The sequence below is a fragment of the Ovis aries genome, chromosome 2 (assembly GCF_016772045.2).
Source record: "Ovis aries strain OAR_USU_Benz2616 breed Rambouillet chromosome 2, ARS-UI_Ramb_v3.0, whole genome shotgun sequence".
Taxonomy (NCBI): Eukaryota; Metazoa; Chordata; class Mammalia; order Artiodactyla; family Bovidae; genus Ovis; species Ovis aries.
This window is the reverse complement of record NC_056055.1, coordinates 121057649-121073068: the sequence shown is the minus strand read 5'-3', so window position 1 is coordinate 121073068 and position 15420 is coordinate 121057649. Positions and strand designations below refer to the sequence as shown.

Below are 15420 nucleotides of genomic sequence, written 5' to 3'. Positions count from 1 at the left end.
CCTTGGACTGCAAGGAGATCCAACCAGTCCATTCTAAAGGAGATCAGCCCTGGGTGTTCTTTGGAAGGAATGATGCTAAAGCTGAAAGTCCAGTACTTGGCCACCTCATGTGAAGAGTTGACTCATTGGAAAAGACTCTGATGCTGGGAGGGATTGGGGGCAGGAGGAGAAGGGGACGACAGAGGATGAGATGGCTGGATGGCATCACTGACTCGATGGACGTGAGTCTGGGTGAACTTCGGGAGTTGGTGATGGACAGGGAGGCCTGTCGTGCTGCAATTCATGGGGTCACAAAGAGTCAGACACGACTGAGCGACTGAACTGACTGGTTGATCTTGTTGATTTTAGCCACATTAGCGACCATGAGTGGTATCTCTTTGTAGCTTTAATTTTCATTTCTCTGATGACTAATAGCACTGAACATCTTTTCAAGTGTTTAGTGGTCATTTGTTTATCTTCTTTGGAGAAGTGTCAGTTCAGATCTTTGCTAACTTTTTCATTGGGCTTCTTTTTAATGTTGAGCTATTCTCTTATCAGAGGTATGATTTGCAAATACTTTTTGCCATTCTGTGGGTTGTCTTCACCTTCTTGATATTGGCCTTGTATACGGTATAATGTTGTGCTCCAGTTTCATTCTTTTACCAGTGTACTTGCACCATTTATTGAAAAAAACTATTTGTTTTTTTTTTATTTGGATTGCCAACCTTGCAGAAAAGCAATTTACTATAAATGAAGAGTTTATTTTTGAACACTCAATTCTATTCCCTTGATCTATATGTCTATATCAGTACTGCACTGTTTTAATTACTAGAGCTTTGTAATAAATTTTAAAATTGGGCAAACCAAGTTGCACAACTTTCTTTTCTCTTTCAAGATTGTTTTGGCTATTCTGGGTTCTTTTTTTTTTTTTTTTTTTTTTTAAAAACCAAAAACTTTATTTACAGTTGAAAACTTTAAACACAAAATTTTGGGTTTTGAATCTGTGATGCTTCCAAGGTCTCTGTCTTGATCAAATGGGGTAGCAGCCGCAGGGAAGCCAACACAGGGGCCAATCCAGGTTATCTTACTCAAGAGTATCACATCGAGCAAGGGAAGGCCTGATTCAGTCTCCCTCTGGACTACATCTCCCCACACTGTGAGATCACCACAGGCAGCTTGGGTTTATTGTTGGGGCCTGTGGGAACATTCTCAATCTTTCTCATCACCAGAAGTCCATCAATGATTTTTCCAAACACCACGTGCTTCCCATCTAGCCAATCACACTTAGAGCAGGTGATGAAAAACTGGCAGCCATTTGTGCTGGGACCACTGTTTGCCATGGAAAGAAGGCCTGGAGCTGAGTGTCGAAGCTTAAAATTTTCATCTGCGAACGGCCCCCGGTAGATACTGGCAACTCCAGTACCATCTCCATTAACAAAATCTCCACCCTGAATCATGAAATCTTTTATGACCCTGTGGAAGGTGCTCCCCTTGTATCCTATCGGAACCCCATCTGAATTCTCCTGTGCAGAACTGCCTAAAATTCTCCGCCGTCTTAGGCACAACGTCTGCAAAGAGCTCAATCTTCATACGACCAACCTCCTGCAACCGGCGAGAGACGTTCAGAAAGCCCAGTCCAAGCCCGTGAAGGCCTCACCGAACAGGGAACCCTCGGGCCCCCATGCCGCTTGGTCTCTCCCACCTCCGCCTCCCTATTCTGGGTTCTTGTACATCTATAAGAACTTTGGCATCAGCTTATCAATTTAGCAAAAAAAAAAAAAAAAAAAAAAAGAGAGGGCTTACATTAAAACTATAGAGAAATTGTCATTTTAAACTACATTAAATCTTTCAGTCTATGAACATGGAATATCTTTCTATTAGTCAGAAATTCTTTAATTTCTTTCACTAATGTTTTGTAGTTTTCATTGTAATATCTTCTACTTCTTTTGTTAAATTTTCCCTATACCAATCTTTTTTGCTGTTATTAAAAATAGAAAATTTTTCCCTCAATTTCATTTTTCAAGTTGTTCATTGCTAATATACAGAAATAGAATTGATTTTTTTATATTTATGTAACTGAAATTGTTTATTAGTTTTCAAAAGTTTTTGGTTGTTTCTGCTGAATTTTCTATGTATTGTATTTTGTCTTCTGTGAATAGAGTTATGGTTCTTCTTTTCTACATCATTTTGCTCAGTTCACTGTGTCAAAATACAATATGGCTTAAACAACAGACGTTTATTCTTCACAGTTCTGGAGGCAGGGAAATACAAGATCAATTCAATGTATGGAGAGGGCTCTCTTCCTAATTTGCATATGGCTGCCTTCTTACTGGAGCTTCACATGGTGGAGAGAGATCTGATCTCTTTTGATAATGATGCTAGTCTCTATATGAGATCACCACCCTCATGACTTTTTCTAAATCCTAATTACCTTCCACCTTCCAATATTACCACATTGTGGGGTTAGGGCTGCAACATGTGAATTTTGTGGGTGATGGAGATGGACACAAGCATTCAGTTCATAACACTTTCAAGTCTGGAGGCCTTTTATTTCTTTTTCTTAACTAATTTTGAAAATTTGATTTTTGTAACACATACAATAAAACAAGTGTAACAGGTTTTTAAAAAGGCAGTATATTCATTTGGTCATCTCTTTTGATCTGTATTTTCAGTGCAGTGATGGATGAACCTGGAAAGCAGATTGTCTTCATTTTCCCGGTACAGTTGTCAGCAAAAATTTATTGAATGTAACGTTATTTACAGGAATGTAGTAGGAATTGTGAAAGTTATGGGGGAAAAAATGAGGTCTGTCCACAAACTTAATTTTATAGAGAAGCCAAGTTTCAACATGCTTGAAATATCTCCAAAGAAAGTGCAATACCAAATACAAATTCAATGGACTGTAGAAAAACTAAACCGTTCCTGCACACCGAGGTATTAATAGATAACAAAAATGTGGAAATGTCAGAACGCAACCTCATCCTTTTAAAGAATGGATGGAATTTGGCAATGAAGGTGAATAAACCAGAAATTATTTTGTATAGAAACTGACATGAATAACGTAAGCATGTAGGAACTTTTTTAAACTTTATTGAAATCTAAAACAAGAAATAAATCATACAGAGGAATAAATGTTGTTTGAGGAAGACTGAAAAAAAAAAGACTAATAATATATAGTTTTTAGTAAGATGGATATAAAGAGGATAATTTTAAGAAAAATTGGAAAGAAGGGTGCTAAGAGAACTTCAGGGGAACAAAAAATAACTCTTGGTGAAAGATTGATCATGGCAGAATAAAAGGGAAGTAATGAAAGGTTGCTGCTGTATCATGCAAAGACGCTGGGATTCTTGGCCTCCGGAGGAGAATCCAGGGCCAGAGACGAGGCTTGATCGCTCAGGCCTTTTGTGTAATTAAGTTTTATTAAAGTATAAAGGAGAGAGAGAAAGCTTCTGACATGGACATCAGAAGAGTGTAGAAAGAGTACCCACTTGCTAGTGGTAGAAATGGAGTTATATACTCTCCAATGAATCCAAAGAATGTCTGGAGGTTGTAAAGACTTCACCAGACCTACTCCCATAATTTACATTTTAAGATAACAGAATTAGTCAGAAGGTTTAATCCAGAGACTGTCCCCAGGCATGATGCATTATTGTTATATAATCCTAAGGAATGTAGAGGGAAGAAAAGTTTGTCCTCTCTTCCTCCTTGGAATTCCAGACCCTCTCTCCTTGGGGACCCCTGGACTTCTTATCAACCTGCCTAGGAAATGACTTTCTCAGTAATGGTGAAAACAAGTAATGCTGCCAAGGTAAAATATGAGAAGAGGGTCTATGAATTGCCCCAAGCCCCAAAGCTATGAATGCCAGAGCTTGGACTTAAACTTTCTGACCCCAACTGTGCTGTATTTCAGGAGTAACTATGGAGGACTGTGGACTTTATTACACTCCCTAAATCTCCACAAGCATGCTATTTATCCCACTGGTGTTTCCTAATAGAGTGTTTTAAATTATATATATATATATATATATATATATATACACACACATGTGTATATATATATATATATATATATATATATATTCAGTTCAGTTCAGTCGCTCAGTCGTGTCTGACTCTTTGTGACCCCATGAATCACAGCACGCCAGGCCTCCCTGTCCATCACCATCTCCCGGAGTTCACTCAGACTCACGTCCATCGAGTCAGTGATGTCATCCAGCCATCTCATCCTCGGTCATCCCCTTCTCCTCCTGCCCCCAATCCCTCCCAGCATCAGAGTCTTTTCCAATGAGTCAACTCTTCGCATGAGGTGGCCAAAGTACTGGACTTTCAGCTTTAGCATCATTCCTTCCAAAGAACACCCAGGGCTGATCTCCTTTAGAATGGACTGGTTGGATCTCCTTGCAGTCCAAGGGACTCTCAAGAGTCTTCTCCAACACCACAGTTCAAAAGCATCAATTCTTCAGCGCTCAGCCTTCTTCACAGCCCAACTCTCACATCCATACATGACCACTGGAAAACCATAGCCTTGACTAGGCGGACCTTTGTTGGCAAAGTAATGTCTCTGCTTTTCAATATGCTATCCAGGGTTGGTCATAACTTTCCTTCCAAGGAGTAAGCGTCTTTTAATTTCATGGCTACAGTCACCATCATCACTTCATGGCAAATAAATGGGAAAATAGTGGAAACAGTGGCGGACTCTGTCTTTTTGAGCTCCAAAATCCCCACAGATGGTGACTGCAGCCATGAAATTAAGACACTTGCTCCTTGGAAGAAAAGCCATGACCAATCTAGACAGCATATTAAAAAGCAGAGACATTACTTTGCTGACAAAGGTCCGTCTAGTCAAAGCTATGGTTTTTCCAGTAGACATGTATGGATGTGAGAGTTGTACTATAAAGAAAGGTGAGCGCTGAAGAAATTGCTTTTGAACTGTAGTATTGAGAAGACTCTTTAGAGTCCCTTTACTGCAAGGAAATCAAGCCAGTCAATCCTAAAGGAATCAGTCCTGTATATTCATTAGGAGGACTGATGCTGAAGCTGAAACTCCAGTTCTTTGGCCACCTAATATGAAGAACTGACATTTGGAAAAGATCCTGTTGCTGGGAAAGATTGAAGGCGGGAGGAGAAGGGGCCATCAGAGGATGAGATGGTTGGATGTCATCACTGACTCGATGGATATGAGTTTGAGTAAGCTCTGGGAATTTATGATGGACAGGGAAACCTGGCATTCTGCAGTCCTTGGGGTTGCAAAGAGTCAGACACGACTGAGCAACTGAACTGAACTGAAATTTATAATAGAGGAGTCAGATCTCTTCATAAATTTTAGAGGTTGTAGCTCATTCTAGAGGTTGGTGCTCATGAAAAGTAGGAAAAAAGAAAAAAATCGAGCATTTATATTAAAAATTTACATGAATGTGTTGTAATCCGTAATATGCAACTTGTGTTTTCATTAGCATCTTGTGACCCTGTCGTGCCAGTTTGGACTCCCATGGCTAATCATACTTAAGGAGCAGAGTGTAACTGATATATTGTACTCCATTTCCATCATTTAACATGAGAATTCCTTTACCTACTTTATGTATTCATTTCTTCATTCAGCAATTATTCATGTCATGTTTACTACATCCTAAACTCTATGAGGAGAAATTAAGACTTTGGGAAAATAAAAAGGTAGCTAGCTCAGACCAGTTGTCCTGGCACCCTATCTAGTTATCATTCTGCTTACTTTCAAAAGTGTCCCAATTTGGGGTGGTAAAGTATATGGTTACCCATGGAATACATCGAAATTTGTATTTTTGGTAAAATTTCAGTTTGAAGGCATATCCCCTATCTTCGGCATTACTATTGAAGAATTGAAGTGGAAAATGCTAAGTGTGTAAATGACCATGGCTGAGGTTTTTCCGGTAGTCATGTATGGATATGAGAAATGAACCATTAACAAAGCTGAGAGCTGAAGAATTGATGCTTTTGAATTGTGGTGTTGGAGAACACTCTTGAGAGTCCCTTGGAGTGCAAGGGATTCAAACCAGTCGATCCTAAAGGAAATCAATCCTGAATATTCATTGGAAGGACTGATGCTGAAGCTGAAGCTCCAATACTTTGGCCACCTGATGCGAAGAGCTGACTCATTAGAAAAGACCCTGATGCTGGGAAAGATTGAAGGCAGGCGGAGAAGGGGGCAGCAGAGGATGAGATGGTTAGATAGCATCACTGACTCCGTGAACATGAACCTGAGCAAATTCCAGGAGATAGTGAAGAACAGGGAATCATGGCATGCTATAATCCTGGGGTCACAAAGAGTTGGACACAACTTAGTGACTGAGCAAGAAGAAGTATATAGTAAGTAAAGATTGAACTCCAAGAAAACAATTCAAACTAGAAGTGAAGAGGTTTGGTTATTAAAAAAAACAGGATAATACTGATTTTACACTTATGACATGGTATATTTCTACTTTTTAAAGAAACAGTTAAATAAAACCTTTTTTCCCTCTTTTCAGTTGATTGCTAAGGTTTTCACAGAAACGTGAGATGAGTTACTTTTGTATGCAAAGGCTTATGATAAACTATTAACCTGGCAGAATCCTTGAGCTAATAAGTAAGTAAGATACAGCTTTCAGTTAACATTCTTTGTTTACAGGGTAGAAAATCCTTTACTAGACCTTTTACATGAATTGTTTTAGGAAAAGACTTGGTAGAAATAGGAAAAAACTATGATTAGTAATAGGAAATACTGAATAAAAAAATGAAAGGTAACATTCACCAAGCACTTACTGTATTCCAGGCACAATTTTAAATGCTTGTACTAACTCATTTATCCACACAAGCCATGATGGTATTATTTTGATCCCAGAAATGAAGAAAATTAGACACAGAATACTTAACTTGAAGGCCCACTCAATTGGCAACTTAAACCAGATTTTTTGGACCCATAGGCTACGCTTTTAAATATTGCCTGACACTTCTCATGTGTTCTTAGGTGCCCATTTACACTTAATAATCATGATTTGTTATTGTTGTTGTTTAGTCTCTATGTCATGTCCAACTCTTTTGCAACTCCACGGACTATAGCCTACCAGGCTCTTCTGTCCATGGGATTTCCCAGGCAAGAATACTGGGGTGGGTTGACATTTTTTTTCTTCAGGGGAATCTTCCTGACCAAATCCATCTCCTGCATTTGCAGGAAGATTCTTTACCACTGAACCACCAGGAAAGCACCAATAATCATGATACTATCATACATTTTTAGAATATTTTGTGGTTAACTACGCCCTTGTCTGCATAGTCTGTTATTTTTTTTTTTTTCTTTCTCTCATCCTCCCCCAGTCTCACTCACACATGCAGACACATGCACACACACATACACGTTACATGTGTATGGAAAGATCGTGTGAAGCAGAACACATTAAGATACTTCATTTTATGTATGGATGCGTTTGTGTGGTTTGTCCTAAGGTTTTTAGTTAAGCAGTGGAACAAATGTTGGCTCAAGCTTAGTTCTTTGTAGTCTACGAGCTTGTCATTCTACAATGTTGGGATCACAGGAGCAACATGCTGAAATCTTTGTCACATTGGACCCTCGGAGGAATCCTCCTTGGCAACCTGAAAACAAAAACCACCTTTTATTCTTGGATATTTTCCCATTCTATAGTAACTCTGTAAACTTTTATGCTGATACAATGAACCCATCAAAATTAGGCTGATACCTCACTCTCATTTTCCATCTGTGAAATAGCAGTCATGTTAGGACTTACCTGTATGCTTGTAGTCAGAAATAGAATAACTAACACACTTGTAGAGCACACAAAACAGTGTCTGTCACTCTGTTGTTATTTCATGTTATGGATAAGGACTGAATTTTAAAAAAATGTGGGCAGGTTGTGAGAAATCATCCTCCTTACTGGAAATAACTTCCAATGCACAGGTGCTTCTGATGTCCAGAAAACAACGTATTGTTTCTGTGCTAATTATAGAGAGATATTGTCAATGACAAACATGTATTTGAGGAAAGACCTCTATGCAGTGAGTAATTTGAAAAAGCACAAAATGTACTTTAAGAAGTTCATTTCCTCAATGAGTTCATACTCTCCCATCTCTTAAAAATAAATTATTTTTATCAGGACCTGAAGAGGACTGGGGGCTGGCAATGGAGGACTGATGTTTATTGGAGTATAGAGTTTCATTTTTGCAAGGTGAAAAGTGTTCTAGAGATGGATTCACAGCACTATGAATGTTCTTACTACTAAACCGTGCACTTGACAATGATTGTGATGGTAAATTATATGTTATGTCTATTTTATTGAAATTAAAAACTTAAAAATACATATTTTACTTTTTTTACTCTTCCTTATTTCATTCCAGCACAAAATTGTAGAAGTTAAAAAAGATACACAGGAATAAATATCACATGAATCAGAAAGTTATCAAATAACAAATTATGTCTGCAATAAAGGAGCCTTGACAGGTAGTCCTTCCCATACCTCCCACCCCAAAAGACTGAATAGAAAACTGATGTAAAAGGCTGATGAGCAGAAGTAAGATAGGCAAGTACTTCATCAAAGAAAAAAAAAGAGTACAAACAGAACACAGGTTAAAAGTTCATTAGTGAAAAATCCATTCTGTAAACCTGAGAAATTGCCAGAGTTGGATTAAAAGATCTTTTATTTATATGGGTAAAAAATATTGTTTCTTTTCATCCCCTTTTCTTTCTTTTCATTTCCCTTTACTCCCTCCCTCCATTTCTTTCTTGTCAAAATATCCAGTCAAACTTGATTTTCCAATGATACTTGATGCTTTGTTTTGTTTGGTTCTATCAAGCTAGTTAGCTAAGACTAGTTTTGCTTGTTGTGCCACAGAAAAAGTAAGAGCAACTCTTAGACTATGGGCACATGTATTTGTAAAGCATTGCAGGCTATTTTCACAGCAGGGGCAAGTAAGCAAATTAAGGTGTTCTGTATGGAATTCTTGTCTGTGGCTCTTGTATTTTGGTGTAGTAGTGCTATCACTGTACTTGAAAATTTATTTGCATGTATTTACTTATCTATGTCAAATTAGAAACTAAGTGAAATATTTTTGAAGTCTTTTAACCCATTTTACTAATGTCTGTGTGTTTATTTAAACTATTTACAAATTCATATCAGCTTGGGCACTGAAGAAACAATAAATGCTAAATGGCAATTCTTAACATATTGGGGTCATAGACCCTTTTGAGAGTGTATTCAGAATACCTATGAACACATCTAAAATTGCATGCAGTTTCAGGTCATCTAGGAAGTATTTGGAACATATTCATATAGCCTGTGAACTACTTGGACACCGTAAAACCTCCTAGACTAAGAGAAAAGAGAAAATAGAAGGAAGACCTTGTCAGAGATTCAGATGAACAACCAAGGAAAAGCAATTAATTGTTTTAAATGATGAAGTTTAAAAAAATTTGCCTTTAGAATACATTTTAATACTGTGTGGTTTTAGCACATAGTTATACAACATTTAGAAAAGTAAAATTATATATATATATATATGATGAATCATGGTCTCTTTAGTTTTGTACATTTGTTCCATTAAATTATATCCATTATATAAACATGAAAGTCTTTATTGTATTGGGCTCCAAAATCACTGCAGATGGTGACTGCAGCCATGAAATTAAAAGATGCTTGCTCCTTGAAAGAAAAGCTATGACCAACCTAGACAGCATATTAAAAAGCAGAGACATTACTTTGCTGACAAAGGTCCATCTGGTCAAAGCTATGGTTTTTCCAATAGACATGTATGGATGTGAGAATTGGACTCTAAAGAAAGCTGAGCACCGAAGAATTGATGCTTTTGAGCTGTGGTGTTGGAGAAAACTCTTGAGAGTTTCTTGGACTGCAAGGAGGCCCAACCAGTCCATCCTAAAGATCAGGCCTGGGTGTTTGTTGGTAGGACTGATTTTGAAGCTGAAACTCCAATACTTTGGCCATCTGATGTGAAGAGCTGACTCATTTCAAAAGACCTTGATGATGGGAAAGATTGAGGGCAGGAGGAGAAGGGGACAATAGAGGATGGGATGGTTGGATGGCATCACCAACTCGATGGACATGAGTTTGAGTAAGCTCTGGGAATTGGTGATGGACAGGGAAGCCTGGTGTTCTGCAGTCCATGGGATCGCAAAGAGTCAGACACGATGAAGTATAAACATGATATAAACATGTATCCTTGATACCGTGTATATTTGAATAAATTTTTCACTTTCTAATCTTGTTTAGGTCATGGGAAGTATAATTCTGAATATGGAGAAAACCTTTTTCATTTCATCAAATTTCAGAACCTTCTTTATAGCCTTATATCTTGATAAAATTTATTCATCAGGATCCTTCTATTGGTAAACAGGTGATGAAGTCTACCCGATAAGACCAGCCAAGAAGATTAACTAATGTGATAAGTCTTAGATGAAAAATACACATTTGATCACTGTGTGTACTGGGATCTACTGGAGGAAGCAGCTGGATGGTAGATCACACTTCTAGGTTGTGTTTTAGATAGGCTAAGGCTATAAAGTACCAAACAAAAAGACAAACCAACTTGGCACCAAGAAGTATTGCATTTTGTGTATTTTTAACTTTAGTGAGATGTGGCTCAGGAGAAATATTTCTTGATAATATCATGTAAATTGATGTGTAAAAGGAAAGAAAAGCAATTAGAAATATTTGAGGGAAAATAGAAATTGAAAGAATGATTCTATATTAATAATGTATGTTAAATAGATCTTGGAGAACATATTGAATAGCTTCTTGCTACCATAGTTCTAAAAGGTTTGCTTCCTACGAAAGGAAGATGACAGATAAAATCAGGAGTTGAACATGGAGTTGAAACCTAACCACTAAATTTGCCTGACTGCTTAATAATTTTCTACCAAATACTAAATTTAAGGTTAATAAATATTTGTTAATATTTTTGGGGTGATTGGAAAACGGATAGAAATGGTATGTTTATTTTTAAGAATAATCACAGAATCTTAAAAACAAAGGTGTAGAAGAAAAGCGATAAAATCACAGACCAAAGGGATGTATACATACATGCTTGTTTCTGTGATATTGTTATTTCCTTGAAAATTATGATTGAAATAAAAATAATTTTTAAGAGACTGCAGGTGGTGACTGCAGCCAAGAAATTAAAAGACATGTAGTCTTTGGAAGAAAAGCTATGACGAACCTATACAGCATATTAAAAAGCAGAGAGCTATCACTTTGTTGAAAAAGCTTCATTGTCATGGTCTTTGGAGACTGGGACCTGGGGACTGGAGTGGATGAGAAGAGGGGCACAGGGGACCCAAGTCTCGAGTGAAACAAGGGTGCCTTATTTGCAGAAATGCATGTTTGTATATCTTCATACAAAGCAGCTTTAAGCAGTAAAAAAAAAAAAACTGAGCAAAAACAAAGCCAAGCAAATAACAATCTTCAAAGGGCCAGAAAGCATTCCATATCCTGAGTAAGAGGGGCATAACTGAATAGATTACAGTTAAGTAAGGTCACTGAAGGGAGTCACTGAAGGGAGTCCCTGAAAGGAATCCAAGCAGGTGGCCCTTCTCATGATCTGTCCCGAGAACTGCATGCAGCTCTGCTCGCTCCGGTTTTCCAGGAACTGATAAAGAATAGAGAATCCTTGAGAAATGGCACAGAAAAGAAAAGAGTGACATATTGGATCCCTTAACAATTCCCCTGACAATCCCCCCCCCTTTTTTTCATAATTGGGGTCACTGTAGATAGTTTTGTGAAGAAGGCTCTGACCAATTTAGTTTGTTTAGTTTGAACAATTTTAGTTGAAAGGCATTGGTATACTAAAAATGTAATCACCAGGACAATTATCAGCTTTATAGTTCCAGATCCAATATTATGTGTAATGCTTTGAAACCATCCTCGAGGATCCAGCCCAGATAATTGATCAGATAGCTATTCAGCTAAGGTTTCCAAATAGTTGGAAGAGGGTAGACTCTTAGAGAAGGTTTCAAAATTTTCCTTTTGCAACAATTGTACATTTAAGGAAGCATTATTATGTATATCTTACATTTGAAATTTGATTTATTCCCAACTGTAAGTGCTATGGTTGAATCGAACAGGAGTGATACAAAATTGAGTAGAATTCCAATCACAATTTAATAATATACCTGTTGGATGGCTGTTTTTAATTTCTGAATTTTATCCTGAACTTCTTCATCTATCTGAACCTGAGTGGCCCACATAGTATGAGAATCTTTAGTCCAATTTTGAATAAAGTTTTGTGTTTGAATTGAAGATTGTAAAGCAGTGCTTGCGATAGCAGCAGTGGTGCAAATGGCTATTAACCCCAAAATGCCAAGAATTAACCATCCAATGAATCACTTAGATTGTCAGAGTAATTTAGTGAGTAACTGGGAAGCAAGTTTTGCCATGGGATCCTCTTCCCAGGGTTGTTGATCTACTGGTATCCATAGACCACATCAAGATTGAAGGATCAAAAGGGATTAGTTTTTTAGAGAAATAGAGGAATTAAGACAAGTATACAATATGCAATCTATACAGGTCACAGAACGTAAAATCTATTAAATTGTAAGTTTCTTATGGCTATAACAAAAAGAAGGGGAACACAAGCTTGTATAAAATATATGATTATAACAGAAGGAATAATTACTATGACTACGACTGGTCTCTGTGAAATGTCTAGTCCAAGTTCCGAGTTTTTCCGTACTTGCAGCAGGTTTTCAGATGTCCCATTGTTCAGGCCCAATTCATTTATTGAGGACGATTTGAGGGCGAGAAGGTGCCATTTCGCCATCAAGCCAGCCAAGGAGTCCTTTGTCATGGAAGTGTTTCATTGAACTGTTGGAAATCTGCTATGCTACTTGAGTTACATAATCACCTATAGTACTATTAACATCATCTGAGCAGTTAGATAGCCATATAACAATATCAACAATGGTGTAATTGGCCATAAACATTAATTTCCCTGATTTAGCTTGACATCTATCCCGATAAACAGGAGTATATTTAAAGTCCTTATAAGTAAACCCTTTACATTCCAACTTTTGTCCTTTTCCTAGAGTTTTGGTAGTATTGACATGGTTTTCATAAAAGGGCAGGACAGTAAACAGTCAAGCAATGTGTGGAAGTTCTTTTTTGGAGGCAGGATGAAAGCCCATGTTTGTTGACTGACTTTAATACATAATTCTGCTGGGCCCATGCATAAAGGAAGAATTTCATAGCCTAGAGAAATGTTAATTAGTCTTCCTTCTTCCTCAGTATGAGAGGACCCCTCCAAGCTCCAAGGAGGAGGCATATGTGTTGAGTCATTAGTGGATACGACCGGTTGTATATCTGTCCATTCTGCAACCTGCGATAAAGGGGGATTAGGTATATAAGCCCAATAAGTGATTAATCAAGTCAGCCTGAGCGGGGGAAGCAAAAGCAAGCAAAGCAAGCATAGTGACAAAAATATTTTCAGGATTCCAAGGCATTCCCTGTTGAGAAACCAGATTTTCAACTTGATTAGTAAGGGTTTTTATCTGTCCCCAAGCAGGGAGATCATAAGGTCTATGACGTCAAGTGCGGCATTTCTTGGAAATTTTTAAAGCCGCCATGGCTTGTACTGGAAACTCCTCCTCCTGGGGATTTCGCCATTTCTTCTCTATCTTGAATGTCGGTGGCTCCCCTGGGACGGATCTTCCGAAGAGGGAGCCAACTGATTTCGTTGCATCCATCTGGACAAATACAAGCATACCCTTTTCCCTGTAATATTAATTTTCCAGATTTTCATTGTTTAGTCAACCCATCTTGATACCAGATGGGCAGAGGAAGGGAGGTGTCCTTCAATGCCTCGAAATGTTTTTCTGCTTTTGTCAAAATATCTCCTTGTGGTAAGTTTAAAAAATTTAAAGCAAATAAAGCTGTATTAACAATAGGTATAAGCTTAAAGAATATATTGCATTGGAATCTAGTAAAGTCTGCTCTGGATAAGGAAGATAGAAGTGTTCCTGTGTATTCCCCCTTTTTAAATTATTTTATTTGTAGCTTCAGTGTGTGATGTGCTTGTTTAACTATGTCTTATGTTTGTGGATTATAAGGAATGTTTGTAATCTTTTTAATAGAGAATGAGTGTAAAAATTGTTTGAATTGCCTAGAAATATAGGTAGGGCCATTGTTTTTATAGAATTAGGTGTTCCCATTGCTGCAAAGCAAGCTAACAGGTGGGTTATAACATGTCATGTAGCTTCACCTTGGAGAGGTGTGGCCCCATATAAAAGAAGAATTTGTAAGAAGGAAGAGGAATAAAGCTCAGGGCAACGAGTTACATTCATTTGCCATAGTTCATTGGTGGTGGGGGAGGGGTTGTAATCTTTGAAGATTAATATCTTGTGTAATGGGTTGAAGATGTAGGGGCCTACAAGTAGAGCAATTATTAATGATTTTTTTTTTAGCATGTCGGTATGGAATTTTTAAAATTGGATGTAATGAGCCAGCATTATTGTTTAATACAGCACGTTGTTCTTTAGGAGTAGCAAAAGAGACAAGTTTATCAGCTTGTTCATTGCCATGGGCCATAGGGCCAGGAAGACAAGAATGTACTTGGATATGGGTAATATAAATGGGGGGAGTACGGTTTCTAATAATAGATTGTAGTTCAAGAAAAAGTTGTTGGAAAATAGATTGATTAGAATTTATGGTAGAAGTTTCTGTATTTCTTAATACATAAACTGAATATAAGGAGTCAGAAACTATATTAATAGGATAAGAATGTAAGTGAATACCCTGAATGAGAGCATGTAATTCATTTTGTTGAGCAGAGTGAAATTTAGTATAAAAGACTTTATATTCTTAGAGAGACTAGAGAGTTTGGCGTTTTTAGTCCCATCTATATAGAAAATATCAGTTTGAGGTATAGGTCGTGATGTGACAATGCAAGAGATAATAAATTCAGTATTTTTGAAGAAATTCTAGAGTTTGTTAGAAGTATAATGAAATGAAATTTCTCTAAAATATTCTAGAAAGTCTATTTAAAAATTGGTAGAAGTTTGTAATGTGTTTTTGAATTGAGATTTATTAATAGGTATTACAATTTTATGAGGATCGGAGACAATTAGAATCTTAGCTATATTTCTTTCATTGATAATGATTAGAGCGATCAAGTCAACATAGGGTGTAAGTGATCTTGTCTCTCTAAAATGGGTATAGATCCATTTTATTGGGTATTTTTGGTGGGTAAGAAGTCCTGTGGGAGAATGGAGAGAGGGGAGTACAAATAACTCTAGAAGTAAATCAAGTCTAATACAAGTAAGAAACTGTTTTTGTAATTTATTTTGCACCAGAGGTTTCTCGTGTCTCTTGTGAAAGTGAACAAGGGCTATTTAAATTGGGATCTCCCTTTAAAGTGTTAAATAAGTTAGTTGATAATTTTCTGTGTCTAATGAGGGTCTAATCCAATTTATATCAC

General features: G+C 37.3%; 1 protein-coding gene and 1 pseudogene across 20 annotated transcripts in view; one reads left to right on the top strand and one right to left on the bottom strand.

The window, feature by feature from the left end:
- The window catches only part of GULP1 (GULP PTB domain containing engulfment adaptor 1), a 328660-nt gene that overhangs the window by 78698 nt on the left and 234542 nt on the right, over positions 1-15420 (top strand). For 3 of the 20 annotated variants that reach the window (XM_060409650.1, XM_060409646.1, XM_060409641.1), the window contains exon 1: positions 4568-13846. The exons of the other annotated variants lie outside the window; for them this stretch is intronic. The gene's annotated coding sequence lies outside the window, so the exon portion shown is untranslated. Of the gene's footprint in view, positions 1-4567; positions 13847-15420 lie in introns of those variants that run through there. 20 annotated transcript variants of the gene reach the window in all.
- Positions 918-12768, bottom strand: LOC105608852 (peptidyl-prolyl cis-trans isomerase H-like; annotated as a pseudogene).